Here is a 25,974-nt window from a genome sequence, read left to right on the forward strand (position 1 = left end):
TATCTATTTTTAAAATCCATAATTCACTTCAAAAGAGTAAAACCATTAAGCCTTGCTATACATAAAAATTGCTGCATGCTCAGGAGATAAATACAGACAGAAGCTTTCCAAGGGAACACAGATGATGTCCAAAATATGTCTGCTTTTCACGGATTCCCACTGTATAGTTAACATTATATCAAGGTTAAAGTTTAACACATTCACACTTTTTTTATTTTTTCTATATTTTGCTCATGTTTAGGAAAAAAAGAAGGAAAATGCATATTCTTGGAATATTCTGCTAGCACCCACTTCCCTCTGTTGGGAAAGCACCCTAATTTTGTGCTATTACTACTTCACAGTTCTCATTCTTGTGCCTTAAGTGGTTCTGACCTCACCCCTGTTCCAGGTGTGGCTGTATAATTCAGACCACCAATCAGGTTCTGCCTCCTCCCACCCATGCTGTTTGGATCAGAGATAAGCACTTCCTCCAATTCAATCCAAAGAGAGACCGTAAGATTAAATTCCCTGACTTTTTTGTTTAAAACTTTGCGGAAGGGACACTGTTTTTTAGCTGGAATGGTTGAGAGAATGGGCTATGAGTTTAGAGTCTAGATTTGGCCCCTCTAATTGGTGAGCCTACCGGCAATGGAAACAATAAAGTAAACCTCTAAGAGTTGGAAAGACACTTAAGAAGGCCCAGGAATTTCAGCCGTAGAGCCGATTAGGACTGAACTTTTCAGGTAAATGAGCCAATATTTTTATTCTTTTTTTAAGCAAATTTATTTATTTTTTATATTTTTATTTTTTTAAGGATTTTTGAGAGAGAGAGAGAGAGCATGAGAGAGAGCATGAGCGGGGGGGGGAGGGGAGAGGGAGAGGGAGAAGCAGACTCCCTGCTGAGCAGGGAGCCGGATGCAGGACTCAATCCCAGGACCCCAGGACCATGACCCAAGCCAAAGGCAGACATTCAACTGACTAAGCCACCAGGTGCCCCTTTTTAAGCAAATTTATATTGTATTCTCAATCACTTATAACCTAACGAACGTGCAGGGCATTGTGACTAATTGTTTTATGAAAAAGAAAGGCGAAGAAATCAACAAGGACTCTAGGTTTTTGGCATGGGTAATGGAGTAGATGGTGGTTCTTTTCCCTGAGATTCTGACAAAACTAAATAGAAGAACAGGTTGGGTGAATGTTGTATAGGGGTGGGTGGTATGGATAGAAATATGTTTGGTTTTGAACGTTTTTATTAGACTATATCTGTGAAACATTTATAAGGAAATGCCTGTGGGTCATTGATTATGTAGGTGTATACTTCCTATAAGAGGTCTAGGCTAAATGTGGGTATTGGGGAGTCATTGAGATGTATATGGTAGCTGGACTTATGAAAGGCCAGAGCGTAGAGGGTGTCCAACATTTATTAAGCCCTATTTTTATCTCCATAACATCGAATGGCTCAGGGAAAGTAAGATAATGACAGAAAATTTAGTTTGAGTTGACAGCCGGAACTCATCAATGGAATGCACTGGCAAAGCAAGGTTGCTGTAGGTGGCAAAGTGACAGATAAAGAAGCAAAGATGAACACACATCATTCTTTTAAGAATCTTGGTTGGAAAAAGATAATACTCTTTACCCAAACATGTTTGCATAATTAGAATAGTATCACTGTTTGACTCCTGATTCTTTGTATGGGTTCAAGGGTTCTATTACCACTTTTACTTTTGCTGCCAAAATTGTCTGTTGCCATTTTAATTTAACGTTACTTATTAAAATGTGGGAGTAGTGTCCAAGCAGATGGTTGTCAGTAAACTGATGACTACAGTTATGGATTAGTGTCCAAATACAATACTCAAAACTTGGTACACTACATAGTTTCCTGAATGTGACTGCCAAAATAAATCTGGCCTGGAAAATAATTTTGAGGATTTTCCCCTCTTGCTTAAATTTTCTTCAGTATTTTAAATTAAAGATAAAAAGCTGAGGCTGTGTGCATATAGACACAGTATTCGTTTAATACATCTGTAGACTTTCCTGATAATCTTATTTAAGAGAAAATATTCCAGTGCAAGTCTCATGTAAACTCCAATTCCATCCAACATGTTTCTTTTCCAGAAAAAAATCTGAAACCACTGTAATGTACTTACTGTATTGTTGTTGATGGAGTCTTAAAGTGAATTCTCACTTGTATTCATTTTACCTTATTTGACAATTCTTGTATTCAATGACCAAAATAGGTACTAGAGTCTTTCCTGTCTCCCATCTCTAACCATAGCTACTCCTTTTTTTAAGATTTTATTTACTTGAGGGAGAGAGACAGGCAGAGATAGAGCACAAGCAGGGAGGAGAGGGAGAAGCAGGCTCCCCGCTGGGCAGGGAGCCCGACATGGGACTTGATCCCAGGACCCCAGAATCATGACTGGAGCCAAGGCAGATGCCTAATTGACTGAGCCACCCCAGCGCCCCATAGCCACTCCTTTGGTTCATCTCTTAGCAGAAGACAAGTTGTCTTTTATTTGGGAAAAACTGTCACTAGGTCCTCAGTTCCCACAAAGACCTACCCCCTACTCTTGCTGCCTGGAAAAACAAGAGGAATTACAATAAATTGGCTGAGGCTGGAGTATTTTCTAGCAAATACAATCTCTAATACACTGCTGTTGTAAATCTATCAAATCCTTGATATTTATGAAGACTTACCTGAGAGATAAGCAGTCCCCCTAAATCCTCTAAAATTTACTCAGGATTAAGTTAAACCAGCAGAGAGTTATATCCTTAAATAATAGTTCTCCACCCATGCCTTTACCTAGTGGTATTTTCCTGGTATGGTGTCACTGGACAGTGTTGAGGGGCACTGGAGGAAACAGCCTGATGTAGCTGAGGGCTCTGTCTGAGATAAAGGTGTCAGTGAGGATGATTTTCATCCTGTTACACAGTGTTCTTTTTATAAGGACTCCAGGGAGAAATTTTTTTTCTGGCTTTAACACCAGCAAAAGTCATTCTCATAAGCATTTGGCTTGTTTTTATCTTACGGACCGTCCCATTTTGGCTTTAAGCAGAACTAATATGTTGTTTAAGATACCTGGCGGCAGAGAGGTCAGGAGGAGGTCAGGCTGTCTTCTCTGTAGTGAATTAGCGACATTCATTCATTATCTTTCCAAGTCCTCATTAAAACAGCTTTAATGTGGTGACCATTTGATGGTAGACATACGCTTTAATCTTGTGAATATCAAACCCACCTGGGTTACATTTCCTGTTAGGGACAGAAGCAGGTTAATTTGATATTTTAACTCCTTCATCGGCAGCACTTGTGTAGGAATCAAGCTCACTAGTCACGTGAATTTGGCTCAAATGGTCTATATAGAGTCCTAATTTATTAGCTTCTGTCCTCAAATCTCCACTTGCTTAAGACACTTTTAATCATCTGTTTAATTTTGCACCTTATCTTTTTTTGCTCTGATATATTATTTTTCAGGTTCCTCTTTAGGCCTGGGTATGCCCTATTTTTCTTCCTCATCTGACCTAGATTCAAATTTACACACTGTGAAATAGCTAATAAATTCCCATTAAGGTTGTAAAAGGTGAAGGTTCAACCAGTGTATAAGTCATCAAATTCTCATGTAAAACGGAATGATCCTTGATATTAATAGCTTGGCAAAAGTATGCTACAGGTCCTTAGGATTTTATGAAAAAAGATTTTAAGTCATTTGGTTGAGGGCAACCCACCTACTCTAAAATGACTTGAGCATTTCTACAATTTCCACATCACCTAGGGCATGTCTCCCCTCTCCTAATTAATCTTAAGATATAATCTTTCCCTGGAAGTCTGCCCATGGTTCTGTCTTTACCTGTACTTATTGTATGATGTTTTCTTTGTGTGCATTTGTCTTTGAGGCTGGACATTAAAAGGGAAAGTTTCTGTTCGTGTTCGGGTGGTTGGAGTCTAGGGAAAGTGGGACAGGAAGCCCCATTGGGAGGTTTTTTCTTTCCCCCCTCTCCACAAGCAATAGAGAGTATTACAATGATTTACAGAGACACGTTGAAAGTAAATTATGTTGTAAACGCCTGTCCCTTGGGCCAGCTAAGAATCACAGGAAAAAAATGTAAAAAGTTTGAAATTCCCAACAGCAAAGGTTGACAGGAAAATATGGTTTTGTTTTTCTATGAGTAAAAGTAACTTTTATGTTGTGTTTTCCCATGAGAAATTATAAACTTTCAAAGGAATTTCAGCCTCTTGCATGCACATATAAGAGCAATTTATCTGGTACTGCCCCAGTGAAAACACTCTTAAGACTTTAAAGCTGTTAGAAGTGGGGCTGAATTTCTTCAAGACCGCTACTTCTTATTTGTCCTTACTGTCTCCTCTTGTCAAAACATTTACTCAGACTTCGAAGAGTTGCAAGTTGGCAACATGTTAATAATATGAAAATGCATTTGTGCAGCCCATGTGGCTGCAATTTTTATATATATTCATCACTTATTTAATGAATAATGAATCCTTTACAGTAGCTAGGCGACACAGAAGGATATGCAGCAAAATGAAATGAGAACTTGTCAATCTAAGATACTGCAAGTGTTGCCAAGGTAGCTTTGCCCCTTTGTAGCCTATTTGAGGCTCACACAGGACCCTCTCAGTGCCCTGCCTTCCTCTTCTTCCCTCCTAATGAGCAGCAGCTACAGAAATTCTACAGCAAGGTGGGTAGCTGAAATCACTCATGGCAATTCTGTGATTCTGAACAGTTTTTATTCCCGAGATATAAAGATGGACTCTTTAAATCTCATTCTTCTTCAGTGTCTCAATTTAGAGATTATTCCAAATGGTTTTTATTAGAAATTCAATTTTTTAATGGCATGATAACAGAAGTAAGTAAAAGATGCCCTAACCTGCTACTCAGGCTTGTCTGCAGCTAAAACTGATCATTCGATTCTTTGGCCATGTGGCTTAGCACTGGCTTCTTTTCATCCCAGACATTCTTGGTTTGACTCTTTGTCCCCACCCCCTCTCAAAATCCCTCCTTGGCCGAAGGTCCAAGTTTTCTCTAGTGTTTATAAACTCTTCCTTGTCAAAATACCAGATAGTTGTTTCTCCCCTGGTGGGGTGGTTTATCTAAGAGATGTCATTTCAGGGACTAGGAGCAGACAATGGTAACCCTCCTCTCCCTACCTGCCCTTCCAGCATTTGCGTCAAAACTAGGGTGTGCCTTTAGTCTCCATCCCATGTCGCAGTATTTTCAGGGACGTCATTCCCTTTAGAAGTCAGAATTGTTCTAAAGTTCCTCTAAGTGTTGCCACAAAACCTTGGTAAACCCATAAACCTTCTAAAGTGCATATGCATTATATTGACTTAAAGGAACGACAGTATCTATGCAAAATATTAGCCTCACAACTTCAGTGATGAATAGAATGAAAGCTAAATCAGCATCATCCTCATTTTCTCATGCTCTGCGAGACACACACAGAAACCCTGCTGCTATGCATTGTTTCTCTCCCCACCCCTTCATTTTCTCTGCCTGTGATAGACATATCCTTATTTATGGATTAACAAGTACGAAGATCATGTCACTTTCTGACATAAATGATAATATACCTTTTCTCCTAGAGATCTATTTAGACCCAAAAAGGAATCCCCATGAAAAGCATCAGATTGAGTTGTTGGCTAAACAGAGCTGCTTAATTAAAATAACACAGTAAAATGCTTTTTAGTAAAGAAAAAGCTTAAAGCCACCGCTTCTTTGCAATAAAGCTGGGAAAGAAATTCCAAATTCCTTCTAGTCATGCAACTTAGATTCACTCCAATGTGACCAGTCAGTCCTGAACTTAGGATAACAAGTTCTAAGGGAAGTAAGGCATGGGGAGTCCTCAGAATCATCTTGAGGATGCCTAATCAATGAAAGCTATTCCTTAATTTCTTCATTGACGATCAGCAAAGGGGCAAAATTTTTTCAAATAGAATTTTCCTGCATTTGATAATAACTAATCTAAATCTACTAAATATTTTCTTGAAGTTTATGGTTCTATAAAAAGGATCAGCTATTTTTATAGTAAATGACATTAAACTGCTTAAATTATTGACAGACCCCTGTAAGGATAGATAAATAACATGGAGTGAGTATATCTTGTCTTTGTCCCTGGTCCCTGGAACAAAGCTTCAAAAATCCTTGGAATTTCTTGAGTGATAGTAGTGTCTTTGTTATGCTAATGTAGTGATCCCCCCCCCCTGCCCCCCAGGATAGTTTCAGGATAAAAGCCTTTCACCAAAAAGACCAGCATTGTGCTTAGAAGGTTGGAACCTTCAACCAGGCTTGCTTTCAGATGGAGAGAGGAAGAAGGCTGGAGATTGAGTTCACTCACATGGCCAATGATTTAATTATGCCTAAGTAAGGAAACTCCAGTGAAAACTCTGGACCATTAACTTGGTGGAGCATCCTGGTTGGTAAACACATTGACGTGCTTGGAAATGTGATGTGCCTGGATTCTACAAGAAGAGGGCATAGAAACCCTGCTTTAGGAGCTCCCCCACCTAAGACCTTGCCCTATGCATCTCTCCATTTGGTTGTTCCTGATCTGTATCTTTTATAATAAAACTGTAATCATAAGTATAATGCTTTCAGTGAGTTCTAGAAAGTTATCTAACTAGAGGGGATTATAGGAACACAATATATAGCTTGTCAGTCAGGAGTACAAGTGGTACCTAAGACTTGCTGTGATCATCTAAACTGAGGACAGTCTTGTGGAGAGCTTTGCCTTTAACTTGTGGAATCAGGCACAAATGGTTAGTGTCAGAATTGAATTAAATTGCAGAACCCCTAATTGGTGTCAGAGAATTGGGGTCAGAGCAGTGATAAAAATCTTTCTTTTTAAATTTAATTTTGTTTACTTAAGAGTTCAATTTTTTTTTTAACATTTTTTATTTGAGAGAGTGAGAGACCTCAGGGGGAGGAACAGGAGTAGAGGTATTAGCAGACTCCACACTGAGTGTGGAGCCTGATGTGGGGCTTGATCTCAGGACCCTGAGATCGTGACCTGAGCTGAAAGCAAGAGTCAGACATGTAACTGAGCCACCCAGGCACCGCCTAATAGTAGAATTTTTTAAAAAATTAGAAGTTAAAAAAATGGAAACAGTAATAGTTAAGAAAGGATTCAGTTATTTCAAGTAATGAAATAGAAAAACACTTTATGAAAGTGTTGAAATAGAGGTTTCTAAAATTTTATGACCTATAAAATGGTTAGGTTGGGAGCACAATTTAAATTTATAGTTGTCTATATTTTATATAACACATTATATACATTACATATTATATAGTTCTATTAATATCACTATTATGCTAACAAAAATAAACTTCTTTACCTTCAGTTGAATTTTGAGACTCAAGAGGCAGAGAGGGTAATAAGAGAACATCAGGGCAAGTAAATATAGGACTTAGGTGATGTTAGGATTTCTCTAGCATAATGGCATACTTTTACTAGTGCATCCTTAAATTCTTTCATGGCAAAAGAACTGTTTTCTAGCTTATTACTCTGATAATTGAAATGGTCACTTTTTACTTTCCTCATCTGTGAAATGGGAAGAAAGGTCTACTTCCTACTTTTAAAGATTGTTATGAGGATAAAAGAAAATGCTAGTTTGGGGATCCTTTAGAACTCTGCCTGTTGTGCAGGGCAATGCCCTGAGTCACTCCATCCAAGAGACCCATCTGTTCCCTGACCACCTCACCATTCAGTCACCTCCTCTGGATTGCTGCTTGCCAACAGCCTTCTTAAATGTCCTACCAATTACTGAACCCAAAACTCTAGTTGTGTTCTGATCAATGCAGAGAACACAAAGTTGTCACTCCCATTCTCCAGAACAATGTATTTCTCCTAATTCTGCCTTGCTTTCATTAACAATTTCTGAACATTTGTATTCACTGTTGATCCACAGAAAGCTTGTGACAAGGAAATTCCCTCAATTCAGTACAATGCCTCTTTTTAAATCTGTATGTGGCTTTTTATTTGTGTTGCAATTCATTTCCTTTGTTTCTGATTTGAGTTCAACACTTTTAAGGTAATCATAAATATAACAAACTTTTTTAGTATTTGTTTCATATGCACTTGGTAACCTGGTTTTATCTCAAAAGGGATAATGTGGTTAGGAAGAACATTGTACTTATAGTTAGAAGCAAATCAAAGAACCAATAAACATTTGTGTTTAGATATGCTAGTTATGCCATTTCAAGATAATTTTGTAGTTAAAATCTTAGTTTTTTATCTATCAACTTGAGATTATAACATCACCCTTGGGGCCCCTGGGTGGCTCAGTCCGTTAAGCGTCTGCCTTCAGCTCAGGTCATGATCCTGGGGTCCTGGGATCGAGTCCTGTGTCGGGCTCCCTGCTCAGTGGGGAGTCTGCTTCTCCCTCTCTCTCTCTCTCCCCCACTGCCCTATAAAAAAAAGAAAATCTTAAAAAAAAAAAAAAAAAAAAAAACCTCAATATATAATAGTGTTTCTATAGGGATCAGATCAAATAAAGGAACCTATTTTAAAATACTCTATAAATTGGAGCAGCTGGGTGGCTCAGTTGGTTAAGCATCTGCCTTCTGCTCAGGTCATGATCCCAGGGTCCTGGGATCGAGCCCCACGTTGGGCTACCTGCTCAGCGGGGAGCCGGCTTCTCCCTCTGCCTGCTGTTCCCCCTGCTTGTGCTCTCTCTCTCTGTCAAATAAATAAATAAAATCTTTAAAAAATACTCTATAAATGGAAAAATAGTGATTCTACTTTATATTTGAATATAACTAATCAGTTTTTTTTTAAGGAATAACTTGGGATGAAAGACCAAGCTCTTTACTCACCAGAGACCTCTCTCCAAGTCCATTTCCCTCTTTGGTTTGCTTGTTCTCCAAGACCCATGACCTATATTTCCCCCTCCTCCACAAGAATAGTATGAAGCTCTTGGATTAATTATACCTAAAGCTCCATTCTAATTTAGTAATGATTTTATTTGATTCACTTTCTACCATGTACCCCTTGCTGAGTTCTCTAGCTTCAGCTTTTGGAAGTTGGGAGGTGGAATGTTATGAACATTGGTTAAGAAGCCAAATAATCTTGCACTGGAATCTTGTCACTCCCTGGCTAAGAGACCTTGGACAAGTTACTTTAAACCTGCACATCTAGGGTTCTTCATCATTGAAATATCCTTTCCCTGTAAGGAAAGTACTTTCCTTATAAAATTGGCATAAAGTTTGTCAGAGATAACATATCTAAAGTATTTACTCCAGTGCCAGGTACATATTAACTTAAAAAAAAAAATGTGCTGAAAGCAGATTTAAAAAGAAAAGGTGGAGGAAGGGATAAGGAAATGACTGAAATTTAATTCCAACCTTACTTACTCTAAACTTGTTCCAAATAAGTGTTATGTTAATTTCAATTATTTGAGATAGTGTGCAATGTAGATAAAAAGCAAGGAAGATTTCTGTGACATTTTCCTAACAATATCTCAAACTGCAAATGAGGTGAATGGATCATGAAACATTGTTAGTGAACACACAAGAGTGAATCTGCTCTTTCAACTCTCTTCTTGGAGAGCTACACTTGAAGCAGTCACTACATAAAAAGCCTGAGGAAACATCTCAACTCTGTACAAATTCTTACTCATGAACCGAAATCTCCTGCTTTACCAGTTGTAGAATTTTTGTCACTTTTTATCATCATTTCCTTTAGTATGTTTGCATGGGTTACCTTGGTACTGACCTAGAAATCCCATACTTCGCTTTGTTGCATCATCATGCCTTGGATCCATATGCCCAACTGTGATGGTTAATTTTATTGTCAATTTGACTGGGCTAAGGGATACCCAGATACTTGGTTAAATATCTCTGCCTCTGTAAGGGTGTTTCTGGAAGAGATTAACATTTGAATTGGTGGGCTGAGTAAAGCAGATGGTCCTCCCCAACTAAGATGGGTATCATGCAATCTGTTAAGTGCCCAAATAGAATAGAAATACAGATGAAGTTTGAATTACCCCTGCCTGACTAATGAGCTCGGACACTGAACTTCTGTTCTTGGTGCCCTTGGTCTTAGGTTTTCAGACCTGGACTGACATCTGTACCATTGGCTGTCTGATTCTCAGGCCTTTGAACTATACCACCAGCTCTCCTGGGTCTCCAGTTTGTAGACAGCAAGCAAGTCATGGGACTTCCCAGTCTCTATAATGATATGACCCAATGCCTTATAAATTTCTTTATTTTAAATATATATAAAAATCTATTAATTGGGTTTCTCTGGAGACCCTTGACTAATACACCAACATAGGCTGGGAAACTGCTAGCTGCATGCCCTCCCATCCTCCAGCTGCCCATTCAGGAAAGAGTAGTTTGGTATCAATCATCACTGTTTTTCCCAATAGCTTATAAGCTATATATTTAATATGCTGAAAATGGACTTGAAGATTATGGTTTATACAGTTTTAAAAATCATTCCTTTCTCACTCTCCCAATCAGAAAGATATATATTCTGCAGTCATAGTTAGAATCTAGGAATATAACACACTTGTTCCCTCAGGGGAAACCTTCCCTGGACCTAAAGATTTGAAATCAAATTAAACAGATAGGTGTTGGACTTTTCTCTGCTCATGTGCCCTAGAAGTTCTCCTTAATCCTGTGTTGTTGATTATGCTCTCTCCTACTTGAATTCTCACTGATCCACTTGATGACCTTAGGAAAAGGAAGAGAGGTGAACAGTCACTTGCAATGACTAATTTTGTGTTTACTTGAATGGGCCAAAGGATGCCCAGATAGGTGGCAAAACATTATTTCTGGGTGTGTCTGTGTGGGTGTTTCTAGAAGAGATTGGTGTTTGATTCAGTAGACAGAGTAAAGTGCTCTTCCCCACCTACATGGACAGGCACATCTAATACACTGGGGAGCTCAAATAGAACAACAGAGTGAAAGGCAAATTTTCCCTGTCTTCAGCTAGAATGCCCATCTTTTCCTGACCTTGGACATCAGAGCTTCTGGTTCTCAGGCCTTTGGGCTTGGGTTAAATTATACCAATAACATTATTTTGAGATTTTGAAATAAAATTGTATTTTTATGGAAAAAATGAACTATACATTTAAAATGAATCTCATAACCAATATTTTATAGCATATTGTGATTCACTAATCATACACACATATATTATGTCCTTAGATACACAGAATTGTGGAGACTCGGGTAGTTAAATTGCTCAAAATCACCAGCTGATAGGAAATAGGTCAAAAAGTTTTGATGTTATTACATTTTCTAAAATATAAAATTAGAAAATTAGACCAGGATATGATCTCAAAGTTTATTTTCTCATGCCCCTCATTTTACAAATCAGAACAGAGACAGGCTCGCAACTATAACAGAAATCCTGGTTTGTTAGCCTTTCCTACCTTATCACTTTACATTCAGATTTAATGATATATGTAGATCTTTTTAAACAGTAAGGAAAATACCTGTGCTTACAAAAATCATGCCTCCCCAAAAAGTAGCATTAGGCATGAGAATATAAGTATTCTGACTCCCTAATCAACAACTATGAGTATTTTGAAGTTCCTTGAGAAACCTGGAGGCTGGTAAGTATTTCTACCCAAATGCTGATCATCCAAAGCCTTGTCTGCTCCAGTTGCTCTTCAGTAGTCTTTCTCTGAACCTTTCATTTAGGTGCATAAAAACAGTATCATTGTCACAATGAGAATGCCATCTCCCTAGCAGTCTTCCAAGATTCATATATGACCCAAAAAATATGATAGTTCCATAGCTCCATGTCACTGTTCCATATATAACTCTTAGATATTATGATTACTTCTTTTCATAAATTGAGACCGTTCTTTCCTTTCATAGTGCCACATACTGCTAGAAAGCACATTTGCATATTATGTTCAAACAATATACTCTCAGTCTTGGGCACTCCATGTAGTTAACTCCTAACACCATCTCCTCAGTCTTTTGGTGCTTCGCCCTACCTCGGATGGCATCTAGCCATTACTCTTATGTGATTTATAATCCGTGCTCTATCAGTTCCACAAGGATAAAACATAAATGCCAGGCCAGAATGATACAAATGGAGAAATAGTCCATTCCCCACCTTCAGCATGATTTGTGATATTTACTGACTAACCAAACACTAGCATGGGATCCGACCCAAATAGCCTTTCAAGACTGGAGTGGTGACAATTGGCAATGGTTAGTGTGGTACCAAAGCATGTACAATATTTGCAGTGTCATAGAACAGGGCTGTTTCCAAAGGGGAAAGTAGCATTACTGCACAAAGGAGACTGGGAGATGCTGTGGGCACAATCCATCCTCCTGGGTATAGGAGGGAACCCAGAAATGTCATAAAATCCCTCTTTGATCTGTTGTCGCTACTGTTGGTTGTATGGGAAATTAACATATTTAATTAACTGTCTGACCAAAGCAGCTGTTACCTTATATAAAACCTTGAACATTGGTGCCTGGCTCATCCCACTAGGTGTTTGAATGTGCCAATGACACAAGACTGATGATATTTTTATACTGCATGGCACAGCATGATTCCTCTTGCAATAGGCTCAAGTCAAGATCTTCTTTAAATTCTTCATGGAGAATAATGATGCTCCAGCCCAAATTGCTTAATAACATCCTATGTCAGGCCAGCCAACAGGAAGCTCCACGCACAACAAAATGAACTCTGGCCAATCCAATCGTTTCCAACTTCCAAAAAGGCCCCTGCTGCATAGGCCCTGGCAAAGTTAAGCATGCATCTTTCCTCTTCGTCATCAGGATGCTATTTTAATTACAATTCACTTCTCTTATAACATTATTTGCCTTCTGTATTAAAAAAAAAAAATATTCCTTGGCTGCAATATTCCAAATGGAAGGAAACGCTTCCGAGTCAGAAGTCACTTTCATTAGTTTACTAAGTTGTTGGTCCAAAGCTATTATGGAGATCATGTAAAATAAATTGAATGCATCTCATTTCATATGGTATGTGGACTGGTTTGAAGGATTTCTGGGAGGAGGGGGTGAGGGATGGTAGAAGGTGGCTTTTCTGGCCATTGAAAAAAACCTTCCTTTACTCGGTTTGTTATTTCACCCATTTGTGAGAGAGTAAGAATCCAGCATTTTCTATATTGGATGGCTTGAGCTGTGAAGTGATGAGTTTATCTCTAGCAAAGATGGAGGCCAGAATTTTCAATACCTCCCTCGGGGTAATGTGGTAACACTGGTTATCTTGATTGCCTGCGCTGCTCTTTCTCTGAACAAATTTACTCTGCCATTGAATGTGTCTTCCTCATCATACCTTTACTACTGGATACACTTAATATTTTCTTTTGTGCCATTTCTGAAATTCTTGGAAAGTCTTGCAAAGTCTGCAGTTTCGGCTAGGACCGTATGTAACTTACAAACAGTTTGCTAGTTCAGCAATTGAAGGGCTCAAAATCCTGATTAGAGAGGGGGGCCTCCATAAATCTATAGGGAAAAATGTTTGCCAGCCAGCTAGGACTTTACTGTTTGCATTATTACATTTTAAACTGCTAATAACAAAATATGCAATAATTAGATATATAAACTTGGTATATGTGATTCTAAAAAGTAATATTTTCAAAAATATAAAGCTAAAAAATTGAATAAATAAAAGAAGAGGCCATCTCATTCTGAAGGAGCATATCCTGTATTGGGCTGCATTTGTTCACACAAAGACCCAGTCTAGTTATCTGTTGCATGTATCACATGAGAATCTCCCAGGGTTTAAGTAAAGCAAAATGGTGAATTTTTGGCTTATTCTTTTACTGACTCATTGTAAGATATATATATATATATATATATATAATTTATATATATTATACGTATTGCTATACATAAACATACACATATAATTATACATTTCTATCTATAATTATAAGATAAAAGAAGAAAATTGTTCTTCAAAAACATATTATTAGAGCCTATGGATGACATCACATCTGAGGCCAGGAAGGGCAGCTTCAAGCTTATAGAACTGTACATGTTAGAGATCCTAGTGACCTTATGTCATTGTTAAATTTAATTAGGAATAAATTGTTCAGGTAACTAGGTGATATTGTCCCTGCTATTATATAACTGATCTTTTGAAGTTGACCACTGGAATCCTGACTGCTATATTCAGATGGAATTCACCCAAAGCATTCATGTTATTCAACAAATATGTGCCACACACTTTCCTTGGGTACTGGGGAGAAAGTGAGGAATGAGTAAGTGAAGTATTCTGTCTGTCCTCATGCTGCTTATAGCATAGATATCTAGCAGTGACCATAACTGGAGAGTTTCTTTAATAGATATTTTATGAATATAAGAAAAAAGATCAAGATCTGTAAGTTACTATATAGCTGATATAAATATAATTAGAATGAACAAACTATAGATGATATAAAGTTCTAATGATAATTTCTAACCTATTTCTACTTTTCACTGAATAAAGTATTAAGGGCTTTATGCACATTCTGTCTTGCATTCCTAATAATACACATAAGATAGCTACTAATATTCTCAACATTAAATAGATCAGAACGTGAGGAAAGAACTGAACTTCTAGGTAAACTGTCACCCATAGTGACAGAGAAGTTTGTCAGCATAGGTTTTCCTACTACAGATATTATGTGCTGACCTATTACAGAATTCTTCCTGTTAAATGAATTGGTAAACTCTCTAGAAGTCTACTCTGGTCGGCTGCAGATAATGCTTCTTTCCTTCCCAGCTTCTGATCCTGAACTATGCTATGCTATTCTTTATTTGTAGGAAGGATGGTTGGTTTATTTTACTGTTTGCAGAAAGTACTTAAACTTTCGGTTTGCAATCGCTCACTGTTTTTAACTATATTTAATGGAACTTGCTTTACTCCAGACTTCTTTGCTGAACGCCTGCTGCCAGGTATTCATCACCCCTGCAATGCCTCTTCTGTTTTTGTGGCCTTGCAACTTTCCCTCCAAGTTCTACAAATGTGAGGTGATTTTGTGAATTTGGGCAGGTCCTGACACTTAGAGGAGAAGAACCCATATGAATATTCAAATTACATCTTTAATATACATTTCCCCTACTGTACCACTTCCTAAGAAGGATGGTTGTCTGCCTTTCCACCAGTGTATCCTCAAACCGTGGTACACTTCCTGTCATAGATGGATAGGCAATCAATAAATATTGAATGTTAATTGGAATAAATATACTTGCTTAAATGAAAATATATTTAGTTTGGGAATTCATTCCTCTTTTCCAACTTTTTTTGGAAAAATTATCTGTATCCATTGTGCATGGAGTCTTCAAACCAAAGTAGTGTGCCATCTCCTAAGTGAATGATGCAAGTCAGGAATATAAATGTCTGTCCCTGTCTCTGTGCACGTGTGTCTGTGAGCACGTGTGTCTGTGCAGGTCTCTTTCTTCATGTGTCTTATGTGTCTCTCCGTCCCTCCTTCCATCTCTCCCCCCTCCATCCCCCTACACCCCCTCCCTCCCTCTCTGTTTCTGTCCCTCCCTACCACACCTCTGCACAATCCCTCCCTCCTGTCGCCCCCGCACCAGTCCCGTCCCTCTGACTCCCCATCCCCCTGCCCCCCACCCCATCTCTCTGTCTGTGGCTCTGTCTGTGTCTGTGTGTCTCCGTGTGTCTCTGGGTCTCCGTCTGTGTCTCCGTCTCTCTTTGTCTCTCTGTCTCTATCTCTGTGTCTCTGTGTCTGTCTCTGTCTCTGTTTCTGTCTATCTCTGTCTCTCTGTGTCTGTCTCTCTATCTCTGTCTCTGTCTCTCTATCTCTCTCTATCTCTGTCTCTCTGTCTCTGTTTCTGTCTATCTCTGTGTCTCTGTCTCTCTGTCTCTCTGTGTCTGTCTCTCTGTGTCTCTCTGTGTCTGTCTCTGCGTCTGTGTGTATATGTCTGTCTTTCTCTGGACCTATCTCTCTGCGTCTGTCCATGTCTGTCCATTTCTCCCTGTCTGTGTACATGTGTCTGCTCTCTTTCTTGCTCTGTTTCTCTCTCTCTGTGCATGCATGTGTCTGTATCTATGTGTCTGTCTTTCTTAGAATTTGAGTCTGAAGAAAAAGGACAAAGATGGGGAGGAGGAATGGTTGAATCTCCTCCATTGTAGTGTAGACTTCCAAGTATGTGTTTCAAGTGAGTATTCTGCTGAGTCTGATGTGTTTTATTTCCTTTTTTAAACAGCGTTATTGAGATACAATTGACATAGAGTAAAATGCACACATATATGTAAAATGCATAATTTTAAAAATTTATACATATATATCCCCGTGAAACCATCATTGCAATCAAGATAATGAATAGATTTCATTACCTAGAACATTTTCATTTTAGCCCTTCATAGTCTCTCCGTCTTATGCCTCAGTACCCCATCCCCTACCAAATTTAGCAAACACTGGTCTGCTTCCATCAGTGTGCATAAGTTTGCACTTCCTAAACTTTTCTTTTTTAAATACATGATACTATAAATTAGGTGCTCATTCTTTGGCCTGGGTTTTTTCATACGTCATAATTATTTTGAGATCCAGCCATGTTGTAGCATATTTCAATTGTTTATTTTGCTGTTGCTGAATAGTTTTCTATTATGCATTCACTTGTTGATGGATTTTTGGGGGTTGTTTTCAGGTTTTGGTTATTAGAAACAAAACAGATATAAATATAATATTCTTATAAAACTTTGTGTAACCTATGCTTTCTTTCTCTTGGGTGAACACTTGAAGTGGAATGGTTAGATCATATGGTAGATGTGTGTTTAACTGTTTAAGAAACTGCCAGACTGGGTGGGGGGAAAGAAAAAGAAACTGCCAAACTATTTTCTAAAATATGTGTATCCTTTCAATTTTTTAAAGTGTTTACTTCATTTTGAGTTAATTGTACACAGTGAAAGGTATGTATTGCAGTTGATTTTTTATCATATGGATATCCAAGTTCTTAGCATCATTTTTTTCATAAAATATTTTCTCCATTAAATTACCTTTTTCCATTGAAAATCATTTGCCCATATATATCTGGGCTTTCTATTTTCTCCATGAATCTATTTTTTTCTAATTTTATGCCAATATCACAACTCTCTTAGTGTAGCTTTCTAATGTCTTGAAATCGGGTGGTCTTACTCCTCCAAACTGGTCCTACCTTTTAAAGGTTATTTTGGCTATTTTAAGTCCTTTGTATTTCCATGTAAATTTTAGAATCAACTTGTCAATTTTTGCCAAAAAAGTCTATCAGGGTGTTGTTTGTTTATTTATTTATTTTTTAAGGATTTTATTTACTTATTTGTCAGAGAGAGAGAGCACGCACAAAGCAGGGGGAGCAGCAGGCAGAGAGAAGCAGACCCCCTGCCATGCAGGGAGCCCGGTGCGGGACTTGATCCCAGACCCCTGGGATTATGACCTGAGCCGAAGGCAGCTGCTTAACGGACTGAGCCACCCAGGGGTCCCAGGATGTTGTTTTTAACTGTATTGTATTTGTACATCAATTTTAAGAGAATTAACATTCTTATTATTGGGAACTTTAACACATGTTCATGATTTCCCTCTCTTCATTTACTGAGCAATATATTATAGAATTCAATATTCAGATGTTTCACATCATTTGTCAAATTTATTTATTTTCATATATTCTATTATAAAGTTGTTTTTCCACCTGTCTTATCGTGCTAGATAGAACTTTCAGTACAATGGAGAATGGAAGTAGTAAGAATGGACATCCTTATTTTCTGATCTCATGGTGGAAAGCATTTCACAATTAACTGTGATGTTAACTGTAGGTTTTCTACTGATTTCTTTAATCAGGTTGAGGAAGTTCCCTCTATTTCTTGTTCGCTTACAAAATAGAGGTCATATTTTGTCAAATCTTTTATTTTTTGCATCATTTTTGTTTAGGTCAAATGCTTTGCAATTTCTCTTGATTTCCTCTATGACCCATGGGCTATTTAATCATGTGTCCTTTTGTTTTTAATATTGGGGATTTTTGAGCCATCTTTCTGTTAATTTCTTATTTAAGTTCACTGAGATGAGAGCATACTTTGCATGACACAAATTCTTTAAAAGTTATTGAAACTTGATTTATGGTGCAGAAAATGGTCTATCTCTGTAAATGTTTTGTGTGCACTCGAAAAAATTGTGTATTTTGCTCTTGTTGGGTGAAGTGTTCTTTAAATGGCAATTAGATTCAGTTGATTCATAGTGTTATTCAAATATTTTCTTTCCATACTGATTTTCTATGTATAAGTTGTATTGATTGAGTGAAGGCTATTGAAATGTCTTACTGTAACTATGGCTTTATTCATCATTCCTTTATAGTTTTATCATTTTTGCTTCATATATTTTGAAAAAATTTTATTAGATGCATAAATATTTAGGTTTGTTATCTCTTAATTAATTGGCCCATTTTTTACTAAATGATATTCTTTAGCCCTGCTTTTAAATCTACTTTGTCTGACATTTAATAGGTACTTGAGCTGTCTTATTAGCATAGCGTAACTTTTCTCATTTTACTTTTTCCCTATATTTTTCTGTGTATTTAAAGCGTATCTCCCTTATAGGCAATAAGTAGTTTGGGTCTCATTCCCACCCCCAATCAGACCATTAATACCTCTTAATTGGGAAGTGGACCATTTTACATTTAATGTGATTATTGTTATAAAACTCTGTTTTCTACCTCTCCTATCTGATACAGGGGGCAGGAGGGGGATCCATAGTTTTAAAGAAGTGATTGAAAGAAACCTACTCAATGTAGATCTTCAGCCAAGATTCCAGACCCTGGGGTGCCCATCCTTTCTCCTTATGTTGTCCTTTTATTTGTTTGTTGTTGTTTTTCTTGGATCATGTTTCCCTCATTGATTTCTGTATGAGACTCTGTATCTTAAGCTGTGGTGTCCTTTTTTTTTTTGTCTTAATTCCATGTCCAGTTGAGCTCTTATGATCTAACTTAAAATGTTGGTTTAACAAAAAATGCTTTTTATATATTAAATATTTTTATGATTTCATCTTTATTTTCTTAGTTGGATTAACTGTTATAACTGTACTATCTTAATGATTTAGGGGTTATATGTATATTTGCTAGGTTACCATTCTTGGTGCTCTTTAGTCATTTTTGTAGATGCAGATTTCATCTTTTTTTTTTTTTCTGTCAAATGAATGTGCTTTAACATTATAGTGTCAATCTTTCTGTGATAAATTTTTATGTTAAAATATCTTTGTCTTTGTTTTTTGAAAGATACTTTTGCTGGATGTAGAATTCTAGGTTGACCCTCCATTTTTTTTTTCCTTTAAATACTATAAATATGTTGCTCCACTATTTTCTCACTTGCTTTGTTTGTAATAAGAAATCCCCCATCCTTAATTTTCTTCATATTTTTTCTTTCTAGGTTTTTTTTTTTTTTTTACATTTTCTTTATCTTTGAGCCATTAGTTTTGACATGCCTTGTTGTAGTTTTATTTTCTAAGTGTGGGTGGGTGGGTGACTGGGTGTATGGGTTTCAAGGACTCCAATTAAATACATATTAGTAACTTTTGAAATACTACAGATACCTGATAGTCTGTGCATGTTTAAAATTATTATCTTTTTCTGTGTTTTATTTTGTATTGTTTCTATTATATCTTCAAGTTCACTACTTTTTTCTTCAATATTTGGTATGTCATTAATCCCATCTATCTCACACACTGTAGTTCTTATCTAAAAGTCCCAATTTTGGTCATCTTTATAGTTTCCACACTTTCATGTCTCAGTTCAACTTTTTAAACATTTGCAATACAGTTTTAATGTCCTTGTCTGATAGTTTAATATCTGTGTCAGTTTTAAGTCACTTTCAACTCATTGGTTCATTACTATGTAAGTTATATATTCCTGCTTCTTTGCATGCCTGGTCATTTTTATTGGTTGACCTACACTGTGACTCTTAACTTAATGGGTGCTGGATATTTTTTGTATTCTCATAAATATTATCAAGCTATGTTTTGAAACACAGTCAAGTTTCTTAGAGACAGTCTGATACTTTTGGTTCTTATTTTTAAGGTTTATTAAGCAGGACAAAAGCAGTACCCAGTCTAGGACTAATTATTTTCCACTACTGAGAAAGATTATTCTCAGAACTCTACCAGTGTCCTCTGAATAACATCTCTTTGAATAAAATAAAGAGATTTATGACATCAGTTAGAGCTTGAAGCAGCAAGAGGAGTCACAGATGACTAAGTTTTCAAGTCTAGCAGAATATAAATGTACCACTGATAAAACAGAAAAGTCACTAGCTGGAGTCAAAGTAAAGTGTGTGTGTGGGGGGAGAGCTAAAAATGAGTAAAATTCTGTGTGTGTGTGTGTCTTTTTAAATCTTACAAATAAAAACTGCAAATATGTGTCTTCATCCATCACACTGAGGAATATTTTTTTTTAAATTGCAAAAGCTTTGTGTCAAACATTTATTTAGCATGCATCCTTCTGCCAAATACTATTTCCACAGCCATGTTAATGTGTGTATATTCTTTTAATTTTAGTAGTTCACACATTTAACCATGGCTGAAATGAGACTTAAATGATTATTTCCCCAAATTCAGAAGCAAATGCTCAAAATGTGAAAAATATACTGAGTTCTGAAACTAATGAAAACATGCAAGACAAATTTTAAAGTACATTTCCCATTGTAAATTAAACTTTACCTAAGAGCTATCCACCATATGAAAAGTTTTGAAGAAAAACATCCAGCAAAGTGTTTCTGCATAATTCCCATAAAATGTGGAGCACTGTGTATGGTTATAAGTTATGTTTCTAACATAAGCCAATATACTTTCTTTAATTTGCTTGACTAAGACCTAGTAATTCAGTGATAATATAACCTATTCAAATGGATAGGGAAAGAATACCGCCCATCATCCACCACTGCTATGCAATAAAATTCCAACTTTTTAAGAAGAAAAAATATATCATCAAACATAAAAACATGGGATAAAACCCACAACATGAAAGTTATTGCCTTAATGAAATATTAAAATTGCATCAGGAATACTGTTCTGGCATTAAAAATAAACAATAACATTTTTTCTAGTTATGGTTCACTTCAATTCTTTAAAAATTAATTATTACCTCTTTAAATATTTGATTAAATTAGATTTCTGTGGGCTATGACTACCCACAAAACACATGCTATGGTGTATAAATTCTCATATCTCAGTTTCTGATGTACTTTGTCATATTACTTAATTCTGTGATGACTTATTTTTTTGCCTTGGTTGCTTTAGAAAATGGGCACAACTAATGCTCTCTTATTTTGAATGTAAATATAGTATATTGTTAAGCTCCATAAGAAGTAAAAAGTGTGACAGTAATATTTGATACTTTCCTATCCTATATTGTCTAACAGTTGCATGGCAATTGCACTTATGAATCTTACCCTTTAAATCCCATAAAATTGTAAGGAGGAGTCCTACCGCCCAGCTTTCAAGAGTATATACAATTTGACTGCTAAGTCCAACATTTTTGGTATTTATCTGTAATTAGCAATTAAAAACACTTTTTAAGGAAAATAAACATGGTTCTACTGTGGTTCAGTTTATCTAGATTCAGAGTAAATTTTTGAGCCCATTGTAAGTTTAGAGATGTGATACAAAGATATAATCTTGCTATTAGTATAAGCTTACTAAGCCACCAGTTTCATTTCAGAGAATTGTCTTAACACTTGTATTGTGCTTAAATTTGCACAACCATATCTGTTGTTTAATTTCGAATGTCAATCAATGAGCTTTGGAAATTATGCCTAAGAGGACAGACTGAGGAAAATGTTTATTAGGTTTATCTATATAAATTTTGGAAAAAAGAAAAAAAATGTAGGTTAGATTGAAGTGCTGTGAATTGTGTAAGACTGATGAATCACAGACCTGTACCTCTGAAACAAATGATACATTATATGTTAAAAAAAAAAAAAAAGATAGTAGGAAGGGAAAAATGAAGGGAGGGAAATCAGAGGGGAAGATGAACCATGAGAGACGATGGACTCTGAGAAACAAACTGAGGGTTCTAGAGGGGAGGGGGTTGGGGGATGGGTTAGCCTGGTGATGGGTATTAAAGAGGGCATGTACTGAATGGAGCACTGGGTGTTATATGCAAACAATGAATCATGGAACACTACATCAAAAACTAATGATGTAATGTATGGGGATTAACAGAACACAATAAAATAAAATTTTTAAAAAATGAAGATATGAGGGGGCTTTTACTTAGATAAAGCTTTAACTGGGTTAATTTCTCACATATCAAGAAAAAACTTTATGACCAAGTGATAAATGACTCCATTTTCTCCAAATTAAACTCACAATGTCTGACAAACTAGTTCTCTCCAAACTAGTTCTTACATTTAACTTCCTAGCTCTGCCACCAGCACTGTAATTTTTCTAATCATTCAATCTGTCAGTGTTAGACTCGCCCCCTCCTCCCACCCCAAATCTCTAGCATCCCCCATGTATGTTCTGTTGCCATGCATAGCAAAGCCAATTCCTTGGTGTTAGTTGCCCAACCCACAACTCTATAATGATTCCATAATCTATTCTGGAAGGAGGAGAAATAGGCAGCCATGTTGCTGATTTTAGCTCTCTGGCATAGCTTATTGGATCAGGTATAGACACCCTACTTAAACTACACAATAATCTTTTCTCAAGAATGTGAGTAGTAGTTTTATTAGTCACTGTAGTTCATTGGAAAATGAGATGTTACATTGTTGCAAATATCCAAAAGGAACTTGGGTCAGAGAAAGTCAGCCTTTTAAAAATGAGAATAAAATAGAAGAGACAAAAAGACTTCTGAAATAATGTAGGCCCCAAAAGATAGAGAGGTCAGTCTCAATTTCTTATTTTCTAGTCCCTGGTTTTGGTCCCCATTGAAGTCCAGGTATGCTTCCTGGTTTTGGATTCCAAGGGATGCTGTTGTACCCTTGTATTTAGTTCCCCTCTAACCTTATTGATTGAGCTAGTTTATGTTTGTGAAATACCATTTCTCACAATTTAAGGCCCCTTGACTAAAAACATTAGGAGAAAATCTCTCCTCACATTTTCGTGTGGCTATACTCTTCTGTGTTTATTAGCGCCTTCACACTTTGAACAATCACCTCTCTTCACTGGGCATTCATTCAACAGTATTTGGGGCCCCACTTGGGAGCCAAGCATTCTTCTAAATCTAGGGTGGTGATTTTGAACAAATATATAGTCCCTTATCTCCTGAATTTAGGATTTAGTGAGACTATATCAATTCTATTAAATTATTATATAATAGTGAATAGTGAGAAGGGCAACAAAATAAAAGAGCATCTTCCTGTGAGTGTTTATACAAAAAAAAAAATTGATGTAGTTTTAGGATGAAAGCCTTCTTTGAGGGCATGACATTTCAGCTGGTATCTTAAGAAACAATAGGCATGGATTTGGACAGAAGGGGGAGGAGCTTGGAAGTTTTTTAAGAAAAACTGGGGAAAAGAACCTCATAAACAATTCTCTGTCATAGAGAAACCCAAATGATATGGGAACTAAAGTTAGAGAAATAAGGCTGGAATGAAAGAGTAAGCAGGAGATGATGTAAGATGTTATTGGGGAGATATCCAGGGCCAGATCACACATTTTTTTAAAGATTTTTTAAAATTTATTTGACACATTTATTAGACACAGCGAGAGAGGGAACACAAGCAGGGGGAGTGGGAGAGGGAGAAGCAGGCTCCCCACCAAGCAGGGAGCCCAATGCGGGGCTCAATCCCAGGACCCTGGGATCATTACCTGAGCCAAAGGCAGACGCTTAACAACTGAGCCACCCAGGCGCCCCGCAGATCACACATTTAAGGGCACTAAATAATTTGCAATTTATTTAAGAATAATGGAATGCAATAGAGGAATTAGAAGCAATGACTTGGTGTCAATCACTTTAGTATTTTGGAAATATTATTCTGGCTTCTGTGTTGAAGTGGCATTGGTGAGAGATCAGATTAGATGTGGTGGACAAATTAGTTGTGAATTATAGTACTCCTAGCCAAGAACTGCCACTAGTTTTGATTTGGGTCTTGTAGTTTGATAGTGGAAATGGAGAAATATTTAGAAGTCCAATTAACAGGACTTGGTGATGATTTATATACAAGAATAAAAGAAAGGTTGACATTGTAGATGACTGAGATTTATGGCTGATATAACTAAATTGAGTTTACCAGGTTTGGAATAAATGCATAGTAAAAGGATAGGTGGAGAAACATTCATGAATTAGCAGTTAAATATGCTGAATTTGAAGTAGTTTTACATTTGGAATCAGCAGCTAGTTGAATTAGCAGAATCTCCTCCGAGGAGAGGTCTGGCTGGAGATAAGGGTTAAGAAGCATTAGTATACAGAGATAGTCATTAAAACTATAGGTGTAGATAAGATTACTAAAGGATACAATAAAAAGTGAGAGGATAAGGAGATCTGGGACTAAACCAAGATGAAATCCCAAATTTCATGGCTGGATAGTTGAGAGTAAGTCTGAACTATAGCATGCTGAGAGACTCTCTCAGAACAATTGGGTCACAAAGTCAAAGCAAGAAGGTGTTTACAGAAAAACAAGGTTGTCAAAGAAGAGGCGTGCTAAAAAAGTATGCACTGAATTGAATGAAATTGACATGACTGTTGACCTTACTAAGAGCTGTTTCATGTAGTAATAAGGGCAGAGACTGAGTTAGAAGGGGTGGTAGAGAGAGCAAGAGGTGCAAAAAGGAGGTAGTAAATGTTGAGCTTTCTTTCACTTTTTTAAAGTTTACCTGTGAAGTGGAGTGTTGTGATGTAGTGGTGAGAGGGAAGTGGAGCTCACTTTCCTCTGATTGAATATATATACTTGGGTGTTGATTTTTTAAGTACTCTGAGTACATGACATTTTGATATAGTCGTTTTGATTAAACTTTTTGGAGGTGACTATTAGAATGTTCCCAAAAGGTCCACTTTGCAAGTAATGTACCCAACAGGGAGTCTAACTACATCATTCCCCCTATCATTGAAACTAACCCTGTCCCTGGGTCTCACTCCCTCTCTTCCTGAATTCCCAGGGCATTGTTCATGCCATTTCATACCTTAACCCATGATGGCACTTTGGAATAAAGTATGGCTACTCTTAAAAATGATTAGCATAATGCCATAACAAACGCTCAAAACAAATTTGCTAATTTTAATTGCCTGATTACAAAGGCAAAATAAATGCATTAATTTTCACACATCACCTGGAAGGTATTCTCAGATATAAGGTGGTATCTGTGTTAGGAATCAATAGTACTGCTGAGGGTCCAAATTTAATGAATAGGCTGCCTGGGTTATCTAAAATGTTTCCTTCTCCCTTCCTTGTCTGTGTGTATAAGGGATACATACTATAATAATTGCTTATAAAGAACAAGGACACATTTTAGTTTTGTCAAATAGTATATTATTTAAGGATACACATATGTAGGATCCCAGGAAAAACTAAAAACCAGATGCCCAGATAAGAAATATGAGCATATTTAAAATAAATAAATATGAATTGAAAAAAATACTAGAGGCTTCAGCCATTGGAGTTACTGGATCTACTAGGCCCCCAATTACTCCAAGTTTTTCAGTTACTATTTGTGTATTGTGTCTGTTCCTCAACTCATTTTTATTTTTGTTATTTTCTTACCCAATCCTTAATCAATGTTTGTGTGTGTGTTTTCTCCTCTATCTCAGAGCAATTTTGAATTTAACCATAGTTTGTGCTCTCTCCTAAATTCTGACTGCATGTAGTCCAATCAGATCCTTTCCAGTGTCTCTGTTATGACTCCTCACTTTTAGTGCATGTGGATATTCCCATTGTTCTTTTCTCATTTGATAATTCGCATGCCAGAGTGAGAGAGTCTAACTGGTCCACTGAGATGTTTTGAGCCAAATCACAATGTAGGATTTCTGCCATTCTGTTGTTCAGTTGCCCATGTGTCCTATGGTAAAATCATTCTTCATTAGCTGACCAGTTGTGTAGAAGCATCTATGTACTTAGCAGAAAATTTAGTTAATACTGATAGTA

The 25,974-nt window shown here is 36.9% G+C and overlaps 1 long non-coding RNA gene across 1 annotated transcript in view; it reads left to right on the top strand.

Annotated features, from left to right (window-relative positions):
- The first annotated feature begins 655 nt into the window (after nucleotides 1-655).
- LOC141374841 (uncharacterized) overlaps nucleotides 656-25,974 on the top strand; it is a 98,336-nt gene continuing 73,017 nt past the window's right edge. Inside the window, exon 1 of the long non-coding RNA XR_012381981.1 lies at nucleotides 656-722. This is a non-coding gene — a long non-coding RNA (uncharacterized lncRNA). The remainder of the gene's footprint in view (nucleotides 723-25,974) is intronic.

Source organism: Callorhinus ursinus, unplaced genomic scaffold (genome assembly GCF_003265705.2).
Source record: "Callorhinus ursinus isolate GAN/ISIS: 27379988/994484 unplaced genomic scaffold, GSC_fseal_2.0 scaffold2, whole genome shotgun sequence".
NCBI classification, from domain to species: domain Eukaryota; kingdom Metazoa; phylum Chordata; class Mammalia; order Carnivora; family Otariidae; genus Callorhinus; species Callorhinus ursinus.